Below are 15,146 nucleotides of genomic sequence, written 5' to 3' on the forward strand. Positions count from 1 at the left end.
CCTCCTTTGTTCTTCCAATGCAGTCTACCTTGTTTTATGTATTGTTTTTGTCTTCTCCACTAGACTCTGAGTCCCCTAAAGGCGGGGACTGTGGCTTAGTTATTTTTCAATCAGCCACAACTTTTAGCATCATCTCTTAATGATGGTAGAATTCAATAAGTATTTTTTGGGTTACTTCATAGATAGTTGAGTGAAGCACAGCTGAGTGAATAATTTGTGTCCTCTGAAATCCAAGCCAGAATTCGCATCTCCAGATTCAGACGAGCTGGAAATGCCAAAATGCTATTTTTGCAGCTCAGAATATTGTACACCTGTGCGTCTCTTTCCTCTGAGACATCATCTGCACCACGGGAGCATGTGTGTGGAGCCATCAGGACTCAGAATCAGTGAAAACTTACCTTTGAATGAATGATGCTTAAATTTCAAGGCCACTCACTTGAAAGGTCATATGTATAAAATTTGCAAAAGTAAAACATTTTAAACGTACTGTTTAAGATCATTGTCTCTTTCTGTTCTAACTTCCCTTCCACTATTCTTTCTTGGGTAGAAATGGCATTGGAATGGCCTTGAGTGTTGGGGAACCACCTAAGAGGAAGTCGAGTTGAGGATCCATATAGTCTGAGTTTAGTGAGATTGTTTATGTGGCTCAGTCACTTCTAGAAGTACATGTGAATGTTTATTTAGAATGAGAATTAGAGAATGGGAATGGCTGTGGGAGTGGCTTCCAGAATGCTCCTATTGCCCATTGTGCTAACTGACTCAGTCTTGTGCCATAAAGTGTGGGAAAGGAGTTATTCTGCACTATGAACATGTCTCATAGAGCCCAGCACTGTAAGGATATAAGTAGTAGAGGAAGAATAAAATTTGAAATGCATAGTGTCAGAAGTTAGTATGGGAAATGTGTCCAGTCATTAGCTCTTAGTAGAAAATTTGGTTCTCATCGATGCCTAGTAAATGGCAGTTCTTTCCTCTCAGGAATTTAACCTGATAATGCAACACACACAGTTATAGAAACACCATAATCTTTTTCTTTTGTGCTGGGAATTGAGGAAAATATAAAATTGGTATAGGGCCTGGCAAGGGACCCATGGCAATGAGGGGCCCTGAAGCTGAAGCTTCATCCACTTCGTGGTAAATCTGCCTCTGAAAATGCTTTTCACAATTGTTGTTGTATGAAGAGATGGTCAAGGGCGCAGACAAAAAATGCAGGAAAATATGGAGGTGCGTCAGATTGTTGCAAATGTCACTATTTTTACAGATTTTGTGACTTTTGTGATATTGTCCATTTAAAAAAATTTATAAGGTGCTGTGACTTTTTTTCAGTCTACAGAAACATTCACTAAGTGTTCTTTTTACTTAAGAACACCTCACTCTCCTTGAGAAAAATGTAAAAGCTCCAGGCCTTGTAAAATCTGGATTTGCCCCTGCTGAGAGTAGCTATCAGATGACTTCGGATGGGTCGTTGCCCTAAACACGCGTGGGATTCACCTCACAGTGCCTTGCGTCTTTCTGGAGAAGCGTTCACTCTGGGTTTTCTTCAGGGACAGGTCATGCCCTGTTTGTGATTTCTGCGTTCGTAAATTTCAAAGCAATCCGATTCCTCTTGCTTTCTAATTGTGCAGCCGTCTTGTCCCTTTGGGCTCTCTCTGTGTGATAACTTGAGCCTCAGGATCTGGGAGGGCATCACTTTTTGCCAATGAGCAGTACACATGGCAAGACTTTTGGCTTAGCATAAAATATTGAAATTGGGTATTTCAGTGGAGTCCTATTAACTACAATTTATGCACAAATAGGCCAAAGCCCAGGGAAAAAAATTGCTTTACCCAGGTTCATGGGATAATGAATATCAGAGCTGCAGTTACAATTTTCCTACTCCTCAACTGTACGTGCAATTTGCAGGTTTACAATCCTGTGCAAAAAACCGACAGAGAACACAGATGGGCTTCTAACCCCTGCTAATGAAAGCATCGCTCTTCATTGCTGGGATAATTAAGCAAATATTTAGCGGTCAGAAACCCACCCAGACTTTAAATAAAATCAATCAAACCCCAGTCCCTTGGGAGATGCTGATTTTGGATTTTTTTTTACGCTGAAATGTAACTTCCTGTGTATGTGTGTGTGTGGGGGGGTTCTTATTTTTATGGCTTAAAGCCGAGGAGAGTTAATTCATTTGTCCGATGCCCACTGAAAAGCCAGATCCTCCAGAAAGGCCATGCTCTGACACTCAAGAGGTACCAGGTTGGGAGAGCATTTCTCTTTGTCAATTGCTCTTTTTTTGTTCGGGATTTTCCTCTTCCTTATGGAATTAAACCTTTTAAGTAAATTGCAAACAGTTCCCTCTGTGTGAAGCAATGTCTAGCCTACCGCACTACCTGACCCAATCGTTGACATTTCTTGTGTAAATAACAGCAGTTGGATTCAGCACTTTCAAGAACAGGAGTTGAAAAATAAGGAACTCTGTTTTCCAAGATAAAATATCCTGTACATTCCAGAAATTAGAAAGGTCTGAGGTATGAGAGAAGAACAAATCAATACATAATTCTTGTGTTATTTTTGTTAGAACCCATACGTTCCACCCGCCACTCCTAATTCTCCTTGCTCGGCTCCACTTTTTCTTTGTTGTGTAGAATATATCATCTTTGAACAAACTATAGACTCTATTTATTTATTGTGACCAATTTATTATCTGTCTCTGCCTGCTAGAATTTAAGATGTAAGGCAACAAGAATCTTTAAACTGGGTGTATCCCAAACACCTAAAATAGCACCTGGCATACAGTGGGAGCTCACGAAATAGTTTCTGAATGATTTTGCACTGTGCCTTAGCATTTGGAGAGCAAGAAGTGACTATGACATTATACTTTGCTCTGAGAAGCTTAATTACTTTCTCCAAGGATTGAAATTCTAGAATTTTGGCATTATACTACTCTTTCTTATCCTTCCTATTAGAATCTCGATTTGTTTGAGGTGGCAATATGTCCAGTGAAAACAGCCCATTGTCTAGCCTTCCTTGGAGCTTTTCTTTTAATTCTGGTCAACAAGACATCATTTGAATTCTGTTAGGGATATCTGGAAAAGTTTTGCTTTTCTGATACAGACATTTCTCTTTCCTCTTTATCACTTGTTTCTTCTTCCTCTCTGGAAGGTGGATGTGATGTCTGGAGGTATAGCTGCCCTATTGAGACCAGGAGGATGAAAGCAAAATGCTAAAGATGGCAGAGTGAAAAGATAGAAATAGTCAGAACAGGATGGCCTATTCCTAGACTTATTACAGGAGAAGAATAAAACCCTATTTGGTTAAGCTTTTTTATGTGGATTTATGTTACATTGAACCAAAAACAATCCTCCAAAATACACCCATGTTAAATGGTGACCTAGCTAAATATCTTTAATATTTTTCATAATCCCAATCTTTCAGAGAGTTAAACCCATTGGGTCAGTTACACATTTCGGTACCTTACTATCATGCACACAGGGAGTCTCAGAAATAGAGGGGAAAGAAAGATGAGTGGCACTCAGAGGATTGCTGCCTGACCTGCTACAAGGAATCCACTTACCAAACAACCTAGATTCATTTCAAATGCTAGAGAACAGAACAGCTCTGCCATGTCTGCTCTGCAGAAACCAACAACTGTTCAGCAGAGGCTTTCTGTTTGTTTTCCTCCCCTCTTGTGGCATGGGATTATAGCAGATTTATTGCTATCCACAGGCAGGGACTAAGGAGGGATACTGAAAATTCAGATGATGGGGCTGAATCATTGGGAAACCTTTTGCGCTAATATAGCGGTTGCTGTGACTCACATAGGTATATGCATGTAGGTGTATGTTTGAGCATGCAAGAGTGTGTGAGAGCATCCTCTTTGCATCCCCAAACTGGCTCACCATCTATTTCTCTCTTTAACGTAGCCAGCATCATCATTCCCACCAGTTCCTGTCATTTTGATCTTTGTACAACGGTCTATTTTATTTTTCTTGTACACTAGCCGAAAACACCACACAAGAAATAAAGTATCTCCCTTATTTCTGGAAAATTGCACAGGCCTCTATTGTGGATTTTCAGATTTGGTGCTGTGATTTTTTTTTTTAAATGTAAAGCTAATCCTATGAAGGGAAACTTGCAATTCCCTTCTGCCAAGAACATTTAATAGCATTAGCTGTGGATTTGCTGTTATTTTTTTTAAAGATGCTATCATTACAGAAAATGTTCCTTTTTAAATCTTTTTAAAATTTAAGATGGCAATTTCCTATGTTTTCATCAGAAACCTAAAACAAAAAAAAAGCTCTAAGCAAGACATTCCATCTGAAGGAAACCGTTCAGTTATTCCCCTCTTTTCCAGCTCAGCAGGAGAACTACACCACTAAACTCTTTTGAGGAAATTTGTGTTATGAGGAGCAAAATGAAAGGATACAGAGAAGAAACAATAAGGCCACTTCAGGTGTGATCAGTTTTTTCTATCCTGGGGACTTCAAGTTCCCCTAGAAAAAGAACTTTAATTATAGCTTATATAATTTCTTACTCGTGGATTTTTTTCCCCTTTTTTCTTATTATTTAAGAAATTGATTCTCAATTTGAAATATATTTTTTATTAGCTATCTTTTTTAATGAAAATTTGAAGACAGACAAAATTGATTTATTCGACAGCAAAACTCACAAATCCCATCTATTATTAACCAGAAGGATGTCTAAGGAACAAATATTACCGTAATTCTCTCTTGGGGGTCATCTCAATATTTGAAGATAAAGGCAGAGCTCACACCCACTCTCCACCAGCAATCTTCGTTCTTCCACTTCTCTTCATCCACAGGGCCCTGGGACCAGAATAAAGGCAGCACACACACCTAGGTATGGACATGTGAGGAAGCTGTGGCCAGAATTGGTTTGTACTACAGGGAAACGGAGGTGGCTTGTCTTTCTCCTTTTTTCTCTTTCATTCATAGCATGTGGATGTGATGGCTGGATCACTTAAAGAATTTTTTTTCCATATGTATTTTTGTGGGAGTCGAAAGACACAGACAGAGGGAATTCTGACATCACACCTACATAAATGGGGCTTGTGGTTAGAAATTGTCAAGGCTTATTTTCTTTTCTATTTCACCCAAATCTAAGGCCAAACCCGACAAGTCACAGGTGCCCAAGATCTCCCTCTGTAGTGTGTGTGGAACTTTTCTTTCCCCTCCCCTCTGAGAGCATGTATATGTGGGGGCGCCGGCTTTGTGCCAGAGCTTCTTGATCTGACCTGTTCCTTTGCTGGGGCCTCCGAGGTACTGGGTGCAGGCCAGTGAAAATAAGCTCTGCGCCTCTTGAGGATTTGTAGATAGAAAGACAGGTGCTTCCCCTGCTGCTGGCTTACCTTTCCAGTTTCACACTTTTCCTCTTTGGCCTCCAGTCCAGCTCTGTATTTTCCTACCAGCCAAGCCGTGCATTCAAATCACATTTTAAATGTTTTATTCAACATTTTAGTTATGCCTGGAGGGGTTGGTCTGCCATTTTGCTGGAAATAGTATTCTAAGTTCTGTTTTGTCTCATCTTCAAAAAACAGTGCTTACTTGATCACTTTATATTCATCAACATTCCTTCTTCGGTTGGCCCCTCCTTCCTTATGTTAGACACAGAGGCCTGGGTTTCCCTTCGTCGCTTTCTTTCCTTTCTTCTTCCTTCCTTTCCTTCTTTTTGTCTTTTATTTTCTTTCCTCCTCTCTCATTCTTTCCTCGCCTTCTCCCTCCCCTCCTTCTCTTCTCTCTCTCTCTTCCTCTCCTCTCCTTTTCTTTTCTTTTCTTTAAAGAAACCCAGGGCGCCAGAGCCCAAAGTGCCAGTGGGTTTTAAGGAAGAAGTGAAAGAATCATTGTCTACTCCTCCAGGCAAGAATGTACTGTCAACTCTCAGTTTGCAGTCATTTGGATTATGAGACATTCTGTGTCTCATAACTTTGCAGATTAAAGGATCAGTTTTATTCAATACACTTCTAGTAAGCATCTGCTAAAAATCAGTGACTGAGGACCTAAGATAAACTTGGCATGGCCTCCTCCCTGAAGCCCTTACAATTCAGAGAAGTTTCTACACTTGTTCGGTCACTAAGCACGTGGTACCTACTAAGCACATCTCTCCTTGGGCTCCTTGAGCTCCTTGGGCTCAGAACGGCAGCTAATGGTCAGGGGAAGGAAGAGCAGACCGAGGACTGCTGATGACGGAGATGAGCTCACTATCACTGTGGACTCTCACCAGACTGAAAAGACCATGATGTGGTGCCCTAGACTTGATCTCATTCATTCATACAGCAACATTTATTGAGTGCCTACTGTGTGTGTAGGTATTGTGAAGGCCCTGGGGCTCTATGGATGAGTAAGATCCTGCCCTCAAATAGCCATTTGTATGGGGTGATTGTGCAAGGTTGAGTGCTGTGAAAGGAGGTAGTAAAGATGCTAAGTGGACACAGGGGAGGGGCAGATGTGGAAGGTTTTCTAGAAGAGGGCATTCTCAAGGGTAATCTGTATATGGACGTTCCTCTTTAAGAGACCCCACACAAGCTAATACTCTGGGTCAGAAGTGACTGACTGAAGTAGTACCACCCCTGGAATTGAAGTTTTGTCTGGGGAAAAACTGTATTATTATTGCTTAGGTTACACATGTCTGAGACTGTTTTTGGCCTAAAAAAATTCACAAAACATTGTTCTTGTGACAGTGTCCTTAAACTCTCACATTCAGGAAGAACAGGAGGCATCTTCTGCTTTTGAGTGGGTGGGTAAAATGATTGGGGTGGTCCAAAATCAAGAAACAGACCTCAGTAAGTCAGAACACAGACTCAACCTCAGAGAGTAAAAGAACTGCCCGTGATTTCTGTACGATCACAGCTTGGTGACCTCAAAGAATCCTCTGCAAAAGAGTTGGCACAGCCCATTACAAAAAGTATTATGTTGCACTTCACTATTTGAAAACATCCTAACTGAGATGGGTGAAATAATGACCTGTGGACAGGGTTGTTTCTACAGGCTCATTTTCCAATTACCATAATGTAAAGTGGAAATAATCGTTTTGTTAAAAATCCAGTCTGTTAGGATCATGCTTTACACTAGTATCCCAAGACATGTAAATTTTTCTAAGTACAAAAGTGCAAAGCAAGAAGCAGACAGTTCAGAGAACTGCAGGTTGATGGACATTTCTTGATATATACGTACTGCCTTTTTCCTTGGGTAGACCAGTTGGCTAGAGCAGGGCCCAGCAGATGACATACTGTGTATGCTGTTGGTTGTAGACCCAGCTGAACAAACTGCTCTGGAGTGTGAAGGGTCAGCGCAGAGTAAACAGAAGTCAGCAGTGACCTACAGAGTCGGCTCGAGACATAATAAATACCGTCTCACGCTTGCTCCTGCCTTCTGCTGATTCAGGTATTCTCCAGCACCCTGGGGCTGATCTCTGGACCAATATTTCAAATCCAGCAGACCATTGTATTTGGAGCAGATTTTCTCACTGAGCTTTTAATTTTGGCAAAATAGCTTTTAGCTCCTTCTGAAAATGTCATCATACACAGGGAGCTTCATTAGGAAAGAATAAAATGCTTTCTAGAGCATTCGATTAGCTTTGGCTACCATTAGTTTTGCTATTCTGGAGGACTTTCTCCTAAGTTTAGGGGATAAAAACAGAGTTCTTTTTTCAATCCAGAATAGAATTTTGTGGCAGAATCATTAACTTTTCCTTTCCTTGAAATCCCCCAGTGACCAGTTAATCCTTCTGGACTCCTTTATTGAGGGGCATCCAGGCCGTATAACCTTTTGCCAAAGTAGAGTTGGGCCCACATTCATCCTGTACCCTCCCCTGGGAGAGCCACAAATCAATCAGGAGAGCCTGTATTAGTCCATGCCCATGTTGAGTGAAGAGACTCTCTCAGATTATGCTTAGCTGTAAGCTTGTTCATCCTCACCTACATAGGTTCTTTAAGATGGAGTTGCTCACCTAGACCTGAGGCGATTGGGTCTGGTGAGAGTGGACCATACAGTATGTTCCCTGTGCACTCCAGGGCAGAGGGGAAATACGTTTAGGAAGCTGTATGAATATATGTGAGAATGCTTTCCAATTTCCGTCATGTGCAAGATTCACATGGATTTGCTTGTGCAATGGGGTAGACTTGCAGAAGATTTAGAGCTACTCATAGAATAATAATCTCTGACGCTGTGCTGTCAGACACAAGTGTAAAAGGGTGAGAAGAGGGAGAACTCCCCCCAGCCCAAGCCAAACCAAACAGAATGCTCAATTCATAACCTACAATAACTTTACCCAGATGGTCATATTTTCTTTAGACTACAAACCATCTCCAGTGAATTAATTAGTTTCAGTGTCTGTTCCTTTCTATCTTTGTAGTTAACATTTTGGCTCGCTGTGTTCTAGCCAGCCAAGAAGAGGAGAGATCGGATACTTAAGATTAAACAGTTCAAAGTTAACGATACTTGGTTAAAATAAGCAAATGGAATAAAATGGAGTGCAGACTCACTGGTCCAAAAGTTAAAATTTGTTGACCGAGACTTATGCGGTTAGATGGTTGGTTTTACTTGGAAGTCAAGTGCTCATGAATGATAAAGCTAATAACAGTGTCACCAAGGAGAAGATGGGGTCCAAAGTAAGAATGGTCCAAACTCACCCGTTGTGTGGCACCATTTTAAATCCCAGCAAAATTTCCCAGTGAAATAAAACAACAAAAACAACAAGAAACTGAAACAGTGGGCTAGAAGATGTTGGTCATTAAGCTCTTCAACCTGGAGGCCTGGGATGACTTGGTAAGAAATCTGATGAGAAGGAACACAATTAAAAGGTAAAAAGAATGAGAACTCAAAGATGTGAATTAGAGAACTATGTGCGTACATTTATATTTTAGCAATGCTTCATCATGCACTAAATGCATTTAAAAATGGAAACAAGGTCTCATAAGTAGCTAAAAATACTTTCAAGACCTTTCATCAGTCATTTTTATCTAACACCCTCTTGATTTCCAAACTCATCACTTTGCTTGGCAAATAAAGATGTTCTTAGCCTACTTTGAAGGCTGTTCCTTCTTTAGCCTTCATGTCCACCCTGTGTACGTGAAACTGTCTATGCTCATCTCCCTTTACTTCTTCACAGCACTGCTTAAATCTAGCACCTGTCTGAAATTTTTCTCCATTAGAAGATTCAACTTATTCTTTAATACAAAAGGAAATACACCTCTCCCTGGACATCTAAGCACCATTCTGCACCTGTCTACATGGTCTTTGTTGGCATATGCACTTTGCAAGGGCAAGAGCCAGGTCTTTTGTAAGCTTGTGTGGTTCCTACTCCCATGTCATGACCCATATGGGCACTCAATAAATGTTGAATCAAAGTGAATTGCTTTCCAGTGCATTTATTGGCACATATACTTCGGTAGGTCAAGATCCATCTCTTTTTGCCGTGCTCAGTGGTTTTCTTGTTGAATGCATTCCCGACCAGGCCAGAGTTGTTGGATGTCTCTGAAAATTGTTCACAGCTTGCTAAACAGGGAAGCAGCAGGACTGCATTATTGTATTGTAGCCATGTCCCAGGTTTACAAATCAAGGAAATTCCATTTATGTTGTACAAATGGTTGTTCTTTCTCTTTTGTTCTTCTTTCCTCTTCCTTCCTTCATTCCTTCTTCCCTTCTTCCCATCCTCTCTCTCTCCCTTCCTTCTTTCCTTCCTTCCCTCTTTCTCTCTCCCTCTTCCTTCCCGTCTCTTTCTTTTTCTTTCTAACAAAGCTCTCTTGTGAAGCTCAAACACCTATAACAGGATCAACAGCAGCGAAGGGCTATCTTTTTCAGCCCACCCAAGCTGGACAAATGCAATTCCAGAAGCCTGGCCTCCTAGCTAAATTGAGGACGGTGTCAACAAGTAGGCACTGAATTAAGGCTGGCCCCACTCTCTGCCCGGGGATGGCATTGGCCCCACCAGCAGGAACACCGAGTTTCTAGCTTCAGGCTTTCACTTCTCTCTGTAGCTTAATGGCTCACAACCCTTTTATGAGACAGCTGGATAACAATGTGCCTTTATGACAGCCTGACTCTTTTCTCCCCTTTTAAATCTCAAACTGCACTGTATAAAACATTCTGTCTCCTATCGTTCCATCAGCAAGGCCTGAATAGCCAAGGCAAGTGCTCCTGCAGTACTTGTTTATTTCCACAATAAAAGAATAAGGGGAAAAGAAGGTCCAGGATGTGAAAGATGGCTGGAAAAGGCCTCCGTGTGAGGTCCTTGGCGAGATAATCTCATTCTAAAGATCTGGGTGACTGGAATTTCCCTTCCTCCCGTCCCCTGCAGACATCCCCCTCCCCAACATCCTTCTAATACAAATCCTTAGGCATTAAGTCAGGCGGAAAATGAGTCTACTCTACATTTATCTTCCTGAATGGCAGTCAACTCCCGCTTAATCTTTCAACATATATTTGTTCAATGGATCAAGAGATTGTGTAAGCAGCATGACGGTTGGGTTTAGAAATGTGTCTGCTCATGTTTGGTTTGTGCTGAACCATTGACCATTTTGTTTGTGAATCCATCATAAATTACATCTCTGAGTTACCCGGCACTAGGGATAGAGACTGAGGACGGGCCTGGTACAGGTGGAAAGACTTTTTTAGTCACTGTCATTTTCCAGGATTGAGGATGCTGACTTGTTTTATTTTGGAATACTTTTTAATCTTTTCAAACTAGAAAACCTCAAAGTTAATTCCTTCCACTTTTCCCAAAGGCGTCTCTTACGTACTCTTCTGCTATCCTTTCCCCACTAAAACAAATTAGGTTTTGACGATACAGAGTAAGTAATAAAATAATGTAACATATAAACAAGAAGACTAAGAATTAAAAACCTTGTGACTCTCCTAATGTCCCATATGGACATATTGGTTCAAATCACTACTCCTTAAAAATGAGAAGAATTTATTTGGGTGTTAGAAGATTGAGGCATTGATCAGTCAATTCATGACACAACTGATTTGACCTTCACTTTTTAATGAATTGTCAGTTGTTTCACTAACTTTTCAAGTTATCATTCAACCAATCAACCAGTGTTTATTGAGCATATACTACATTAAAGACAATGGAGAGAATGTACAAAAACAAACACCAATTTCCTGACATCAACAGTTTAAATCAAGTTGGAGGAATAAATGCACATGCTATATATATGTTTTAAAGATATTTTGAGGATTCCTAAATAAAAATGACGGGAAGAGAAAATTTGTGTTGTGATAGTATAGTCTGCACACAAGAAGAAATTATTTTCAGGGAAATTTTATTCATTTATCTCGAACCTGTTCAACAGTACTTTTTGAACACCTAGGACTTTTTGAGCACTGAACGTGTAATGTGAAGTAAGGTAGGTCTACTTGCTATCCTCATAATGCTTAAGATTGAAATGGGAAGGTTGGAAGGAGAGTGTAGATGAGGAAGGAAAACTGATGTCAGCCTTCACATCCAAGTCATGCCCAACTCAGGTCCAAGTCAAGCCTGAGGTTGAGAGCTGCAAGAAGACTTCACTTGCTGGTTCTCATAAGTAGATTTTGCATATCAAAGTGGAGACTTGTTAGATAAAAGGACATTTCCATACATTTTAAAGTCACATCCTTGCATTTCAAAGTGGAAGCATAATCACTGCTTTGAAATAATCAAGGCAGAATTTTACTCATACCAATCAATAATATATTATGTTTTAAAATCTGCTGTTGATGTTGTCTTCTAACTCTTCAGGCACGTCTGTGCATCTATTGCCTTACTGACCTCCAGTAATGACTTGGTCAGCTTGGGAAAGTGTTGTTATCCTCATTAGAAAGATAAGGAAAGGGCAAGTTCCGGTGGACAAGTGCCCAAGGTCATAGAGCTAGTTATCGCGAGATTAGACACCAGCTTCTCGCCCTCGGGATTCCGAGCTCTGGGTTTTTTCCTCTTCTACATTTCAGCATCCTTTGATTAAGCTTCGCAATGAAGGATAAGAGCCCTGTTTTTTAAACTCATCTGTTGATCCTTTTTCTCTGCTGGGAAACATTAACCAGTGTTTTTCTTTAGCTCAAGGTATATTTTAATGTTTATAGGTGAATTCATCTGCAGATGCTAACACAAATTCTTTGCAAATAGAGATATCTTGTTATGATGACTCAATACTGACTGATGTCTCCACACACTTTGACTGTGGAGTAACAGTAATTGAATAAGAAACGTAACATCTGATAAACAAAATACCATCAAATAATCCTTTAGGAGCCACTGAATTAAGAGACATTCAGGTTTGGAGTGTTTTCCTAGATTTGGTGGCATTGAAAGGCACAGAAAAGCTGTAGTCCCAGACCCAAAATTGGTAGTGATGGCTCCCTTGACTGCAGGAATAGAAACTCACTCAAGAGCCCAAGGAAGGAGAAGGTTCTTATGAGATTTCAGTGGGTCTGTCAGGAAATAGAGTTAACAGATCGGCCTTATGGGCCCTGTTGCTGGGAAAATGTGGGAAGCATGGCCTTTCCTTGACTAACATAGCATTAGGCAAACTTTGGGTTAGGCATCCACCCTGGGTCTAGTCTCCTGAGGGTCCCAAGTTGTTTCACATCACCATGTCCATTCCGAAGAGGGTATGGGCAGAGCTAGCAATGGTCTGTGTCTTTCATTAAGAGTATTCTATTTATTCTGTTTACCTTACACCACAGCTAACGGACTCAGTAGACATTAAATGTTCCCTTAATTTGATTAGAGTTGATCTGGTTATTTATAATTGCCAAGAAGCATAACATAGTTTTGTTTGCACTGTAGTTTATTACGCAATATTTGATTTCCTCTAAAAATAGAGGGAAATTGTAATATTCAAAATGACCATATTAGTCAATGGCAGGGACAGAAATTATAATTCTGCATATTCTGGCCATATGGACTATGGTTATCCCAATGTTTCCTAATACAAGAAAAGAATAAAATTATCCATTATTTAGTTATCTCTGATAAATATAGAATCTTTGCTAATAAGAGCCAGTGAAAATACACGAGCTAAGTTTCATTCTTCTTCTTCACAAAGGTGTTCCTTGAAACAATGCTTCCTTGATTTAGCCTTCTCTTTCTCCTCTCACACTCTGTATATTTTAGGGCAGGAGTTTCCATAATGGAGGGTGAAAACTTTGGGAGTTTTTGAAATCCTTCAGGGTAGTTGTTATGAGGGACTGAATTGCTTTTTCCCCAAATCCATGTGTTGAAAGCTCTAACCCTCAACATGGCTGTATTTGGAGACAGAGCCTTTAAGAAGGTAATTAAAATCAAATGAAGTCATAAAGGTGTGGACTGATCTGATAGGACTAGTTTCATTATAAGAAGAGGAAGAGACACTGGAGAACTCTCTCTCTCTGCACACGCACAAAGGAAAGGTCATGTGAGGACACAGTGAGGAGGTGGCCATCTGTAAGCCAGGTGGAGAGGTCCTGCCAGAAACCAATCCTGCTGGCACATTGACCTTGGTTGTAACCTATCTAGTCTGTGCTATTTTGTTATGGCGCTTTAGGAGACGGATGTAGATATTTTTACATATGAGGAATCTGAAATGCAGAGAGATGAAGTAACATAAGGTATTAAGTGGAGAAATCAAAATTTGAAAACAGGCCCTCTGATTCCCTTGATGATGGTCTTTCTCCTACCTGCTCTGCCTGTTTAATTCCCCAAAAGCCTCAGTGTTGAAAACTCTTACTGGTGTCAAATTTACAAGCAGGTCAAAATGTTTAGTAAGTAGTGAAATGCTGGGTGAAACTAGAGGCAGAACCTGGACAATCCACTTTAGTAATTGCTGGTTGGCTATGATGAGGGAGCAAAGCGAAAACTCTGGAAGCTGTGTTCCAGGCAGACACAAGGTACTAAGTCACACTGAGGAAGTTAGTTCTTCCAAGGGAAGCAGAGAAATGGGGCCGTTGTAGTTATCAGCTGGAAATGGAATTGGGGAAGATGTGAGGCAGCTAGTGAATCCGAAGGCCAGCTCCTTCTTGTATTTGGGTTGGGTAGAATAGAAACCATTTGGAGCTGTCCAGGAAAGTAGATCTCATGTAGAGGGGGTTAAGACTTGAATAAAATTGGGAGCAACATTCACTGTTAAGGAGATTTTGAAATCTTGCTGGTTAATTTAACAACAGTCTGCCTTAAAAAAATCACATGGGTGTACATAGCCTTCATTTGTATTTGCTAAGCAAAGCTTGTCATCACATTTTCCTCTTAATTTTTTACCTTCCTTGTACAATGTTCAATATTGAATTTCATCAATATTTTCTTTTTATCCTTGGATGATGGAAACCTCCGATTTTTCCCCCTTTCCTCTTTACTTTAGAGAGAGGAGGAGCACTTAGAATTTGCCCTGGAGATACAATGCCTTCCAAATATTAGCTCAGGGAATAGAAAGGCTCTGAGTTGCCATGTGGTGTTGTTTGCTGGAATAAATAATCATACAAAGGCCTTGCTCTTTTCGCTCCTCTCTCTGTCAGCAGAGTTCAAACCAGGGTTATTTGCAGGTGTCCTCTTGAATCCAGTTGAAAGACTCTGAATATCTTGGCTTTTCAATCTTGCTTTTGCTTTTTCTTTTTCATCACTGCATTCCTTTTTATTTCTTTCTAAGTTCTTGACTGTATTTCTTTATTTCTCTCAAACAATAGAAGTTCCTTTGTGTGTGTGTGAGTGTACGCATGTATTTTTGTGTGTATGTATGTGTGTCTCTGTGTCTGTGTTTATGTGTGTGCGTGTGTAAGTGTATGTATCTTTGTGTCTGTGTGTGTAGGGTGGGTGTGGTGTTTCTTTCCTTTAAAAGCAATGCTGATTGTACCATTGTTGAATTCTCAAGGCTCTGCCATCCGTAATTATAATTGCTAAGTATTGATAGACTAAAAGTCAAATAAAGGATCAACTACCAGATGCGTATTGAATACAAATAAAGATCTTAAATATCCATTCCCCACACCTATTGTCATTTAGAAAGTTAAATGTAGAAAATGCATTTAGACGCCTTGAGGAATAAGAGTTATGACGCTCTGGGCTCAGTTTTCTCCCATGTTCTCTCCTGCACCTGCTTTTAAAAGCAGATCTTTCTTTTCCATTTTGAAAGAGTAAACACCTTACAAGCTGAGAGTCATCAAAATTCTGCCTTTCCCTACTCATCATGCATTACA

This window comes from Equus quagga, chromosome 6 (genome assembly GCF_021613505.1).
Source record: "Equus quagga isolate Etosha38 chromosome 6, UCLA_HA_Equagga_1.0, whole genome shotgun sequence".
Lineage (NCBI taxonomy): Eukaryota > Metazoa > Chordata > Mammalia > Perissodactyla > Equidae > Equus > Equus quagga.